The following is a 12,508-nucleotide window of genomic DNA, read 5'->3' on the forward strand; positions in this document are numbered from 1 at the left end:
ATAGCGTGCTTAATCTTCACAACGACCCAAGGAGCGCTGGGATGCCTGGCTTCACCTTGGGGGTGCCCAGGAGGGGGCATTTCACAGGGAAAAGCCAGGAAGGGTTCCACAGCGGTATGCGTACAGCGCCAATACGCCTCAGGGTATAAGTGCGCTTTACAAGTACGAATTCATTTAATTTCATTTCATTAAATGGTCTGGTATAGATTCTTTTAAGTTCACCAAGACACTCTTAACGCAGTGCGAAGTTGATTTTGCAGTTTGTCTAGATGAGACTGCTACTGATAATGCTATTTGTAATTCTTTCCTTAGCATTATATCAGTGATCAAGAAAAACCTTGTGCTTGAACGTAAGAAAAATCATTATACCAAGACGGGATGGTTTGACACTAACATCTTCTGCTGTTTTGAAAAAAGTCCTACAAAAAACTGTTAGAGACCAGACAAAGATTAAGCCGGCCAGAAAGTCATATAGAACCTCTCTTAAAGATCGCATGGTAGCCATTAGAGGTGAAGCATGGTGGGCTCTCCAAACAGTATCAAAATTAAAAGATAATACAGGCTTTTGGATGGCGGTAAAAGACATATTTTTGGCTCCTAAAAACATTCCGTCCATGGAGATAAGTATCAGTGAAGATCAATGGGTGACACATTTCTCCAAGCTTTGTTCCCATAGCATCAGTGATATCAGTCATTACGATATGGGAACCCAGTCTTCAAACTTTACCCCTATCGATATTGATTTTTCGGTACAGGAAGTCATAGATGCAATAAATGCGAGTAAAGGAAGAAAAGCTTAAGGGCCTGATAGTGTTCCAGTTGACTTATATAAATCTAATCCTTTTCTATGGGGAACATTTTTAACATCCGTTCTAAAAGCCAGTTGCACGAAGGGTTTCATTCCCACATGGTCTGAATCAATCCTCATACCTATCTTCAAAAAAGGAGATCATAACGACCCATGTCACTTCTGGATGCATTTGTGAAAGTGGCAGGCTGAATTATTATAAATAGATTACAGACATGCGCCCTGGAGAAGGGCATAATTACAGAACTCCAGTATGGCTTCCACCAAGGTTTAGGCACCATTGAGCAAGTCCTAAATTGAAATACGATATGGGGTAGATTTATACAAGCGTAATGTGGGAACCTTTTTCTGGCCTTTGTCGACCTGAGTTCGGCATTTGATTGCGTTAGCCACTCCAAGCTTTGGTGCCTTTTAGATGGTATGGGTGTGGATTCCCAATTCATTAATTTTTAAGGCAGCTCTATCAAGGTGCGCAGGCCACTGTACGTTATGATACTTCCGGGTAGTGCAGTAAAACATTTCCTGTTAGAAAGGAGGTTAGACAGGGGTGTGTGCTAGCCCCCTTTCTTTTTACTCAGTACAAAAATAGCTTGGGCACAGTATTAATCAAGGATTGTCAGGACATTCCTCAAATCGGCATTCGGTCAATTCCAGCGTTACTTTACGCGGACGATGCCGTTTTATTATCACGTACACAAATAGGTCTGCAAAAAATTGTCACTAGCTTTACATCTTTTATGTCAAATCTGGATTTGCAGGTTACTATTACTAAGACATATGCAATGAAATGCGGTATGAATAGCGTAAAATGCAGAGTCATTTTCATTAACAACAAAAAACTGGAATTTACAAACTACTTCTCATACCTGGGAATTGTTTTTGAAAAAAAGAGGGTCGTGGGCAAATGCTATACCTGCGAGGAAACTATTATTCACTAAATCCACGTCTGCTTTGGTGAACTTTGTCAGGAAGTTGGGAAAAAGGCCAATTGTTGAATTGATAAAAATCAACAACACTAAATGTATTTCAACAGCCACATATGGAGCCGGGATTTGGGGAATTGCAGATGTACAATCGTTACAGCTAGTAGAGAATGTATTTCTTAGCGGTACCAAAGAGTACAGCCATTTATAATTGCAATGCAGTACTTGGAATGCCATTTCAGACATAATTAAAATACAGCTGGCATTATTATGGCACAAAATGTGGTCTAGTCCCTCCACACAACTCCATCATGATGTGATTAATGACTGTCTTAAACTGCAAGGGGTGGCTTGATTATGGCTGGGATGGGTATGCTCAGAGGTGAGTCCCATGCTCTCCACACCACTGGAGTGAAGCTATCCAGGCTGATTACGGCTGATAGCCAGAAACCGGTCCTTGGATGCTTGATTCCGGTCCAGGAAAGACATGGCTTGGCAGTTCGGGCTGGACTGTTCCCATGAGGCACAGGGTCAAGGCTGATTTGCATATGGCCATGTCTGATCTGGGGTGGTGTGGAGTGCAAATAAACGATGGATTTAGGCCCAGATCTCTGTACTGGGGTGAATGACAATGTTCTGCATTCTGTCCATCACCTGTTGTTTTTGCCGTTTTCATGATTTAACCACATCCCAGCTTAAGAGTTTCTCCTGCTGTGCTGGACAGCAACGAAAACGGGTGTGGTTATGACGAGCTCAGCTCATCATGAGCACCTGAGAGGTATATGCCATGACAAGCTGAGCTCATCATGAGCATGGAAGGGGTTAAGTGTTTTAAAATAGAATAAAGGTTGTTTTGATTTGGTTTGATTTGAGTGGCTCTGTTGAGAGGTCGTATGGGTGAGTGAGTGGCTGTGTGAGTAGGAGTACGGGTGAGTGAGTGGATGCATGTGAGTGAGGGGTTGTGTGAGTGGCTCTGTGGATGAGTAACTAGGAGTGTGAATGGTTGTACTGGTGTGCGAGTAGGTGTATGAGTGGGTGTGTGGGGGTGTGAGTGGGTGTGTGATTAGTTCTGTGGAAGATGACATCAGTGATGTCATTTGAGATGTCATACTCATTAGTAATGCCATCAGTGATATCACTGACCGTTTCATGGGTGATGTAAAATGTGAGGTAAAACGCAGTGCATTGCGGGTCGTAAGTTAAAGTTAGCTACGGCAACTATAACTGCTTAATTTCAATGGTTTTATATGTGTCAATTTTGAGCCTAACTATAACATCCCTGTAACCTTTGCTTTTTTTAGTGAATTTCTAAGTTTGTTTAAATTAAATTTCATAACTATGATATCCCTGTAACCCTTTGTGTTTTAAAGTGAATACAAAAACATTAGCTAGTACTGTCACAAAATGTGCTATATTAAGCCACATAATTCGCCCTTTCTATCTACTTAATTTAGTCCACCTTGCCGCATAATTTGGTCCTTCCAACACATAAATGCAGTGACGCTCCACATAGCATGCTTTGCAGAGCAATTGCTGCAGCAAAGATCTGGAAATTAAGGTGAAATACCTGGGTTGATTTGCAGCTGCCCTCAAGCTGAAAGTAATGCATGTGGGAAAGGAAAACTGTTCCAAATGTAAACAACATCTCCCAAACCTGGGAAAGAGTATGTCCCAGGAGACATGCCCTCATCAGGCAGCACTTCCATGACTGGACATGCGTGGAAGACATCGTTGTGTAAAGAAGGGATGCTGTGCTTGCTTGTGTATCCTACATACAATGTCGTGAGTTATTGGCATTATGAAAATGCAGCAGGACGAAAAGCTTTGTGAAGATGCACAGCACAAATTATTGCTTTTAAACCACATGAAGGAGAATGAGCAGCGGTGCCCAGTGCGGGACTTTAACAACCACAGACTGCAATAACCACAGTGCAAAGAGTTGCCACGCCCATGGGCGGGATTTAAAAGGAACACTGCGAGAGCAATTCTTGTTTGCCGCTGAACTCCTCGGAAGTCATACTTGAGATCAAGGGCGACAACACGCCCGAAACACGTAAGGAACTATTGGCAGATTTAATGCGTCTGGGAGAGTGGTTTTGAATGCTGTCTTGCCAATAAACAAGTTGAGCACGACACGTGTGGAATCTTCAATTTTAGGGTGCTTTCATATGGAATATATATATATATATATATATATATATATATATATATATATATATATATATATATATATATATATATATATATATATATATATATATTTGCACAATGAGACCTTCCTTTTACTACAATTAATGTAAAAGCTGTGAGGTATTTATTATCTATTTTTAAATATTTATATGTATACTTGATAATTAAGATACAATCCATGGCACATTCCATCTTTGTACAAAACAATAGAAGTTACAAATTGTTTCTGTGTACATACCAAGTTGGTAGATTTGAATCTGTCTTCTATGTCCATTCTGACATTCTGTATCACGTGGATGGTAATGGTCACTTTAAAAAGGTGTTTCCCTTTTATCACGTTGTCATGTGAACAAGGCTCTTTTTGAGCCGAATCTTTATGGTGACAAGATAGCACGCATAAATAAATAAATCTGCACTGAAGAAGTGGTTCGTGTCTGTGTTGGTTGCAGCTGGCGATCAGATCAAGCTGCTGCAGCGACTTCACGGAGTTCGAGGATATATTTGGCCGGGTGGCTACGTACGGCCACAACACGAGACCCTCTCCAAATTGGACAAAGCCGAAAACAAAGCCATATGGGCGGGATACCCGTCACCCCCTCCCAACACAAATCCCAAGAATGGGAAGACGGAAACGGTTCTTGAGCTTTTGGAAGGCGGTGAGGGAGTTACCCTCACCGGCCGTATTTATTAAAATATGAAACAAAAATTAAAACATTAAATTAACAGTTTCATATCATGTACAATTTCATTTACACATTACGATGCATTTTCTCAAAATCAAATTGTACATCCTAGCATTACGGGCCAACGGCAAGGTCGTAACCGGTGTCAGATCCCTAATACCATAACTCCCCCCTCACTTGTGAGGGGCGGGTGCACAGAGGACTGTACCTCTGTGCCAACTTCCAATTTCCCTTGTTTTAACGGGGGCCCCATATTTACTCGGCGCCATCTTGGTGGTCGTCTGAGAACTCGTGTGAGGTGTCTAGAAGGTAGCGTAGACCCCCCTCCCACCCCACACTGCTTACCACATCCGCCGTCGCGGATGTCCTGGCCCCGGGAAATTCCCAGGAGGGGCCCGTAGCCCCTCCTCCCCAGGGAGGGGCCGATGACCGCCTTCCCTTTCGGCGTCCCCATCCTTAGAGGGTACCGCCTCCCCGTGTGAGGGGCCAATGGCCGCCTCACCCCGGGCGCTCCCATCCATAATGGGTGGCGCCCCACCTCTAGGGATCTTCCAATTACTGCTCACCGATCATGACCTTACCGCCCGACCAGAAAATAAATACGACAGTTTTTAAACTAAAGAGAATAACAGTTATACTGGGCATTTTAAAACATAAACCTCCAACTATGCCATAACAGTTTTTACACTTAGCTGTGATACCTCGCCAGAAAAGAACAACCATTTTATTGTCATATCACGACCATCCTAACTTTTTCGAAACAACCTGAGAAGAGATAATATCCATGTCAATTGACTTTATTGCAATACAAATCGCTGTCATCAGGGGCTGGTGGGTGGGTCAAAATTGGCTCCTTGTTCCGTCTCGGGCTCACGAGCAACGAGGAGGTGCAGCTGCCAAGCACAGGAACAAGAGGATGCTTCCTTTGCAAGATGCTCCTTTTATCCTTCTTCGGGAGTGCGTGGGCCTTCCCCAACACGCCTACGGGGCGGTTCGAACGGTGTAGGTGTCTAGGACAACCCTTCTTGGGCGGGAAAAGGCGCGCCCCGGCTACGCCACTACGGGCATACCAGCCAAGCCACGCCTCCCGCCCAAAACGGTTTCCCGGGGGGATCGGGGTACTCCACCATACGTTCGGGGGGACCGAGTGGTCGCCCCTTTCCATATGGGCGGGATACCCGTCACCCCCTCCCAACACAAATCCCAAGAATGGGAAGACGGAAACGGTTCTTGAGCTTTTGGAAGGCGGTGAGGGAGTTACCCTCACCGGCCGTATTTATTAAAATATGAAACAAAAATTAAAACATTAAATTAACAGTTTCATATCATGTACAATTTCATTTACACATTACGATGCATTTTCTCAAAATCAAATTGTACATCCTAGCATTACGGGCCAACGGCAAGGTCGTAACCGGTGTCAGATCCCTAATACCATAACTCCCCCCTCACTTGTGAGGGGCGGGTGCACAGAGGACTGTACCTCTGTGCCAACTTCCAATTTCCCTTGTCTTAACGGGGGCCCCATATTTACTCGGCGCCATCTTGGTGGTCGTCCGAGGACTCGTGTGAGGTGTCTAGAAGGTAGCGTAGACCCCCCTCCCACCCCACACTGCTTACCACATCCGCCGTCGCGGATGTCCTGGCCCCGGGAAATTCCCAGGAGGGGCCCGTAGCCCCTCCTCCCCAGGGAGGGGCCGATGACCGCCTTCCCTTTCGGCGTCCCCATCCTTAGAGGGTACCGCCTCCCCGTGTAAGGGGCCAATGGCCGCCTCACCCCGGGCGCTCCCATCCATAATGGGTGGCGCCCCACCTCTAGGGATCTTCCAATTACTGCTCACCGATCATGACCTTACCGCCACAGGCCGGATAGTTGACCGGCTATCCGGACCCCCCAAAAAACTCCTACTATAGGTCATGGCTACTCAAACTTTTTAACCAAGCTAGGAAGTCCCCTATGAGTAAGACATTTCCTTCCCGGGACAAATGGACCCCATCCTCCAGATACATATGTTCCCCCCGGATACATCCATGTGGTACACAATGCAACTTTCCTGTGCGAAACAATCTACCTAATTTGCTATTAACCTTCTTTACCGAGTGATTCAAAGCTGACACAGAGAGGGCCCCCCGCCACACCTTCCGAGGAATCATGTGTGACCATGCGATCGTGCACCCCGGAACCCTCCTTGCCAACCAGCTTACCGAGGCCAAGATTAACTCAAGAAGTACTCGTCGACCAATGGTCACCAAATCATTGCCCCCAAGATGTACTATGATTACAGACGGCGGTGCCCTTGTCCGCCCTAACAAACCCTCCATAAAACCTTGAAACTGGTCAATACAGAGCCCGCCCCTTCCGTGGAAGGTCACCCTGTACCCGTATTCCCCCGCAACGTGAATCATGTCACCTGCTTTGAATACATCCGCGGCGCGCCTCACGTATGAGTGGCCAACGACCCACACCACTCTTTCTTCAGCCGGTGAACTTTGACCGCTGGTCCCCAGGTGTCGGGTCAACAGCACTGACCACCCCGCAAGGCCTGCTCGTGCAACTGAAAATCAAACAGAAAACAAGAAGCGTGAGTGCATGACATAGGCTTCACAACATGTGCAACCGCACATACCTCTTATAGCAATTCGAGGACCAACGCCCCAATTGTTTCACTTTTTCAACACTCAGACCCCTGGCTGTAGCCTCCGTAGCAGCCCCTATCCGGAAGGAATGGGTCCCAAAATCGCTCGGGTCCAAGCCCGCTGACGCGATTGCCATTGTTAACACCCGCTGAAACTGAAACCTCGTCAGTGGGGTGGCATCGGTGTGTCTCAACAAACTCCCCCCCCATGATGCCGCCCTCTGCGCTAAATACTCCTCCACGCATTTTACCGGGCACATGGGAGACTCCGGGATCCGCTGGACTACCACACTGTCCCCGATGGCTTCCTGATCGGTCTTGGAACTGGCTATTGTGACCACCATTGTGTCACCCTTGATCTGAATGTGGTCTCGACACAGACCTCCCCCCGTATCCCACTTATTCCTTGCTACCAGCTCGCTCACCCGCATAGCCCCATGGAATGCTAATGCAAAAGCGGCCCGGAACAGCACCGTCTCTGAATGAGATGAACAAGTCGCAGGGAGTACGGACATTAACAGGGACAACCTAGCCAGATCTATCGGGTGCCTTCCATCCACTCTCCGAGCCTCAAGGCGTTGCCACCCACGCAACGCACTTTTCACGAGAAAGGACGATGTGGGGTCCTGGATGCCATGCGCCTGTGCCATGAAGGCAATGGCGGCCCTGTGCCTGTTGGCTGTTGCCAGTGATCGGCCTGCCTGATGTAGTGCTACCAGAAATTGCAGAACAGACTCCTCCTGTCCCCAATGCTCCCCCCCCGTTGAACCCAAAAATGACCAATATGAACGGAACGCTCCTTCATATGCCTTCCTTGTCCTGGGTGCTAAACTCTCTCCCACAAGGTTTTGTAATCCGGGGCACCGAGAGACCAGAGAGCTTCGGGAAATGGTGCCGCCACCAAGTCCGCTGAGGGCAGAAAACCCCTGAAGGCCTGCATATGGGAACGAGAGAGTGCATCAGCTGCCTGGTTCAGTACCCCCAGCACGTGTCTTGCCCTAAAGTGGACATTTAATCTCATACATAGCAGGACAATTTCTTTCAGCAATCTCAAAATCCATTTGCAACGTGCTGCCTGATTATTGATACATTCAACAACAGTCATATTATCAGACCAGAACACCACAGCACGATCATGCAACCCCTCTGGCCATGTTTTCAAGGCCACCAGAATGGGGAACAGCTCGAGGAACCCGATGTTACCTGTGAGCCCACTATCGTGCCACCACGCCGGCCATGTTTGTGCCGACCATTTCTCACCAAATATGGCGCCAAAACCCACACTCCCTGCCGAGTCAGTCCACAACCCCAGCTCCTCGGAGGAAACTGCTGGCTTGTTCCACACAACACGACCGTTGAAATCCACCAGAAATGCCAACCATATGCGCATGTCCTGGCGAACCTCGGCTGACAGTCTTGTGCGGTGGTGTCCTTCCTTGAGACCCACCATGGCTTGTGCGATAGAGCGGGAAAAGGGGCGGGCCATCGGTATTACTCTGAGGGCAAAGTTAAGCTGACCCACAACCTGTCGCAGCTGATGGAGAGTTACTTTTCTCTCGCCAATGCATACTTCCAGTGCGGCCTTAAACTTCATTACCTTCTCCCTGGGCAGACGGAAGCACCCCTCTACTGAATCCAGCTCAATTCCAAGAAACTCGAGAGACGTAGATGGCCCCACTGTCTTGCCCGGTGCCAATGGCACACCAAAACATTTCATGAGATTACAGAATTCCATCAAAGCCTGTTCACATTCCGTGCCCCCGGCTGCCCCCAGAAACAGAAAATCATCAAGGTAGTGCATTACCTGTGTGAGGCCCGTGGCTCTAGTGAACGCCCATTGCAAAAAGGTACTGAACTTCTCAAAATATGCACAAGAAATGGAGCAACCCATCGGCATACATTTATCCATGTAATAACGTCCTTGGAACACAAAACCTAAGAGGCGCTGATCCTGTGGGTGTACCGGGAGCAACCGGAACGCTGACTCAATATCTGATTTAGCCATCAGCGCTCCGGGCCCTAGGCGATTCAACATGGCGACGGCCTCATCAAAGGATGCGTACCGCACCGAACACAGTCCCGGGTCAATCGCATCGTTCACCGAAAGACCCCTAGGAGCAGACAAATTATGGATCAACCGAAACTCACCTGGGTCCTTCTTGGGGACTACTCCCAACGGTGAACATACAAAATTAACAACAGGCGGGTGCACATACGGCCCCGCAACCCGACCTCGGGTCACCTCTTTTGCAATTTTTGCCTGCACCACCGTCGTGTTTCGTTGCACAGATAGTTGATTCTTACACTGTGCTTCCCCCCGTAAACCCCCCGCCGGGATGCGGAAACCATATGAGAAACCGTCTCGCAACACCCCAGCGGAGACATGGTCTGGGTATCGGTTCAGCCAAGGGATCAATGCCATGATGTCAACAGGAGTAGGTAACTGTGCCCCTCGGGCGATGTTAGACCTGTTTGGCCCCCCTCTACCTCCCGTCTCACCATTCTTTGCTCTGCACGAACTCTCGGGGTGTGAGGACTGTCCACACCCTGCACACTCATGCCTGAACTTGCATGTTCCTTGTGGCCTAGTGCACTTGCCTCTGTTAAAGCTCCAACACACCCCTTTTTTTACCTGAGTTCCCATTATTCTTGTTGTGCTGATCCCCATTGGCGCCTGCCCGAAAGGGCGCCGCCAAGTAATGGCGAGGAGGCTCTGCGCCATTCCCGCCAAAAGAAGACGACCTCGCCGTGTTCGGCATAACTTGCTTCTGCCAGGAAATGGAGTCGAAACAATCCCACGTCAGGGATGAGTCGTGCTCCTTGGCCTTACGAAATTTGTTGTCATAACCCATCCATTGATTACCTTCATATGCTTCAAAAAATTCCATAATACGTGTCTGATAACAGGCCAATTCTGATAATACTTCAGGCCTACGTTCCCCCATGATTGCAGTAAACATACCGAACGCCCTGGCCCAATTAGCGATTGTTTCCTCCACCCTGAAACCCGCCATTTTGGCACGCCATACACTCGGATGCAACAACTCCTTCTGATTTTTAACGTGTTCTATTTCATAGTGATCGGTCAACAACGAAAACATGTTCACATATTTATCGGCCCAAATCCTCTCTTTCACATCCATCGGGATATGCTGAACAATTTTTTCCCTCCTAGAGGGTAACGATCCCTCCCCTGCTATCGGCAACGGCTGCTTACCAGAACCATGAGCCGTATCTGTTGCAGCTGTTGTTCCAACGACCGGTGCCGGTTTATCCGAGGGAACCTGCGGGGAAACAAGAGGACAAGGTGCCTTCGCAGCATCTCTTGATTGCCGCAACTGCTTCATTATCAACCTGGCCTCTGCCACCGTGTCTCTTGGTGCCGGAGCACTCTCGTTGTTTTTGCCCAACCATGCCGCCAACTGAGCGGCCAGTTCGGGAGGCATATCCCCCTCGCTCACGGGCGTAACTACCACAGGGATCGGCTGTCCCGCGTTCGGGATCGGAACTGGGGCCCCCACTGGACCGACCGGGCTCGCCGGTGGTGACTCAAGAACCGGGGCCTCCCCACCTGCCGCCCTACTCCTGACCCTTTTACCTCTCCCGGCAGGGACTATTCCCGGCAATGCTGGCCCGATGGTCTTCTTCGGTCTACCATTCATTGCCGCCATCTGCTTCTTCATGTCCGCCATATCTTTCACCACCGTGCGAAGCAGTTGTTCAGTCCCAACTTTCTTTCCGACCCTCTTGCCAGGCATCGTATCGTGGGTATTCAAACGAGGTCCTGGATCCAAAGCTTCGGACTCACTGAAAGAGAAACACAAAAATTACAAGTTCTCAAAATTGGCTCCTTGTTCCGTCTCGGGCTCACGAGCAACGAGGAGGTGCAGCTTCCAAGCACAGGAACAAGAGGATGCTTCCTTTGCAAGATGCTCCTTTTATCCTTCTTCGGGAGGGCGTGGGCCTTCCCCAACACGCCTACGGGGCGGTTCGAACGGTGTAGGTGTCTAGGACAACCCTTCTTGGGCGGGAAAAGGCGCGCCCCGGCTACGCCACTACGGGCATACCAGCCAAGCCACGCCTCCCGCCCAAAACGGTTTCCCGGGGGGATCGGGGTACTCCACCATACGTTCGGGGGGACCGAGTGGTCGCCCCTTTCCATTTTCCGGGTCTGCCTGGAGTGTTTAAATCCCTGGAAGGGAAACGGCGTTTGACCCCCCACAGCATTGGAACTATAAGCCTGAACGCCAAACGAGGAGGAGGAGCCCTCTGGGAGTGCCGAGTAGGAGGACACGCTACACCGGAGGTAATCACTCATTCTACACGGCATTAGCATTGATCCAAGCAGTTGGGGTGGAGAGTTGTGGTGCATAGGGGCAACGAGGTTTAAGGAGAAGTTAGAACCCGGCTTTGGATCGCTTTAAAAATATAAAATTGCATATTGTGCTTCGTAATGATGTCGGCCGACAACGTGAAGGAACGAGATGCTGCTGCAATGGAAATGTTCTCAGACAGCCTCCGATTACCATCAAACATACGGGATAACAGTAACAGTAAGTCTAATATCAAAACCAGCAATCTTAAAGAAAAATTTTAAATATTGGAAAAAAAGCTCAGGAATGAACAAAGCAAGTGGTGGGAAGCTAAGTCCCTGCAAAGTTACATTGACGTAAACCGCATACCAAGGGGTTTACGTATATTAACAGCACCAAACTACGAAAATCCGAACCCGGACCTCATGAAGGAATGGGCCGAGAGCAATCTCGAGGCTTCACGGAGACTGGTACTCATATTAGTTAAATATGCGGAGATTGACAGGGCGCAACTTCTAAAAGAAATCGCCACCATTTATGAGGAATTAGATGCTATTGAAGAAAATGAGGAAAAGAAAAAACTGACGGAGGAAATGAATGCCAGACTCAAAAAAGAACAGACAAAAATGATGGAAAGAAAAGCGTATAAATTTCAACGTGACCGCAATGACAGATTTTTACTTTTTCCAATAAATATGATGCCTATCGAGAATCTAAAAACAAGGCCCAAGGACATGTAAAAACATCAACTAGGAACAAGGATCAAATTGACTCGACAATATCAGACATAAGCTCTGGGGCAGGCAGTGAATCTGATTCTGACCAACGAGGCGCGATGGGAGCAAGTAATGCCACCAAACCATTACCGGGTGAAGAAATTAATTTTTTGTGCCAGGAAAGAATGCAGTCGCTGCGTCCGCACGTACAAAGGAATTCTATGGCAGGACAGGAGGCT

Source organism: Lissotriton helveticus, chromosome 3_1, assembly GCF_964261635.1.
Source record: "Lissotriton helveticus chromosome 3_1, aLisHel1.1, whole genome shotgun sequence".
NCBI classification, from domain to species: domain Eukaryota; kingdom Metazoa; phylum Chordata; class Amphibia; order Caudata; family Salamandridae; genus Lissotriton; species Lissotriton helveticus.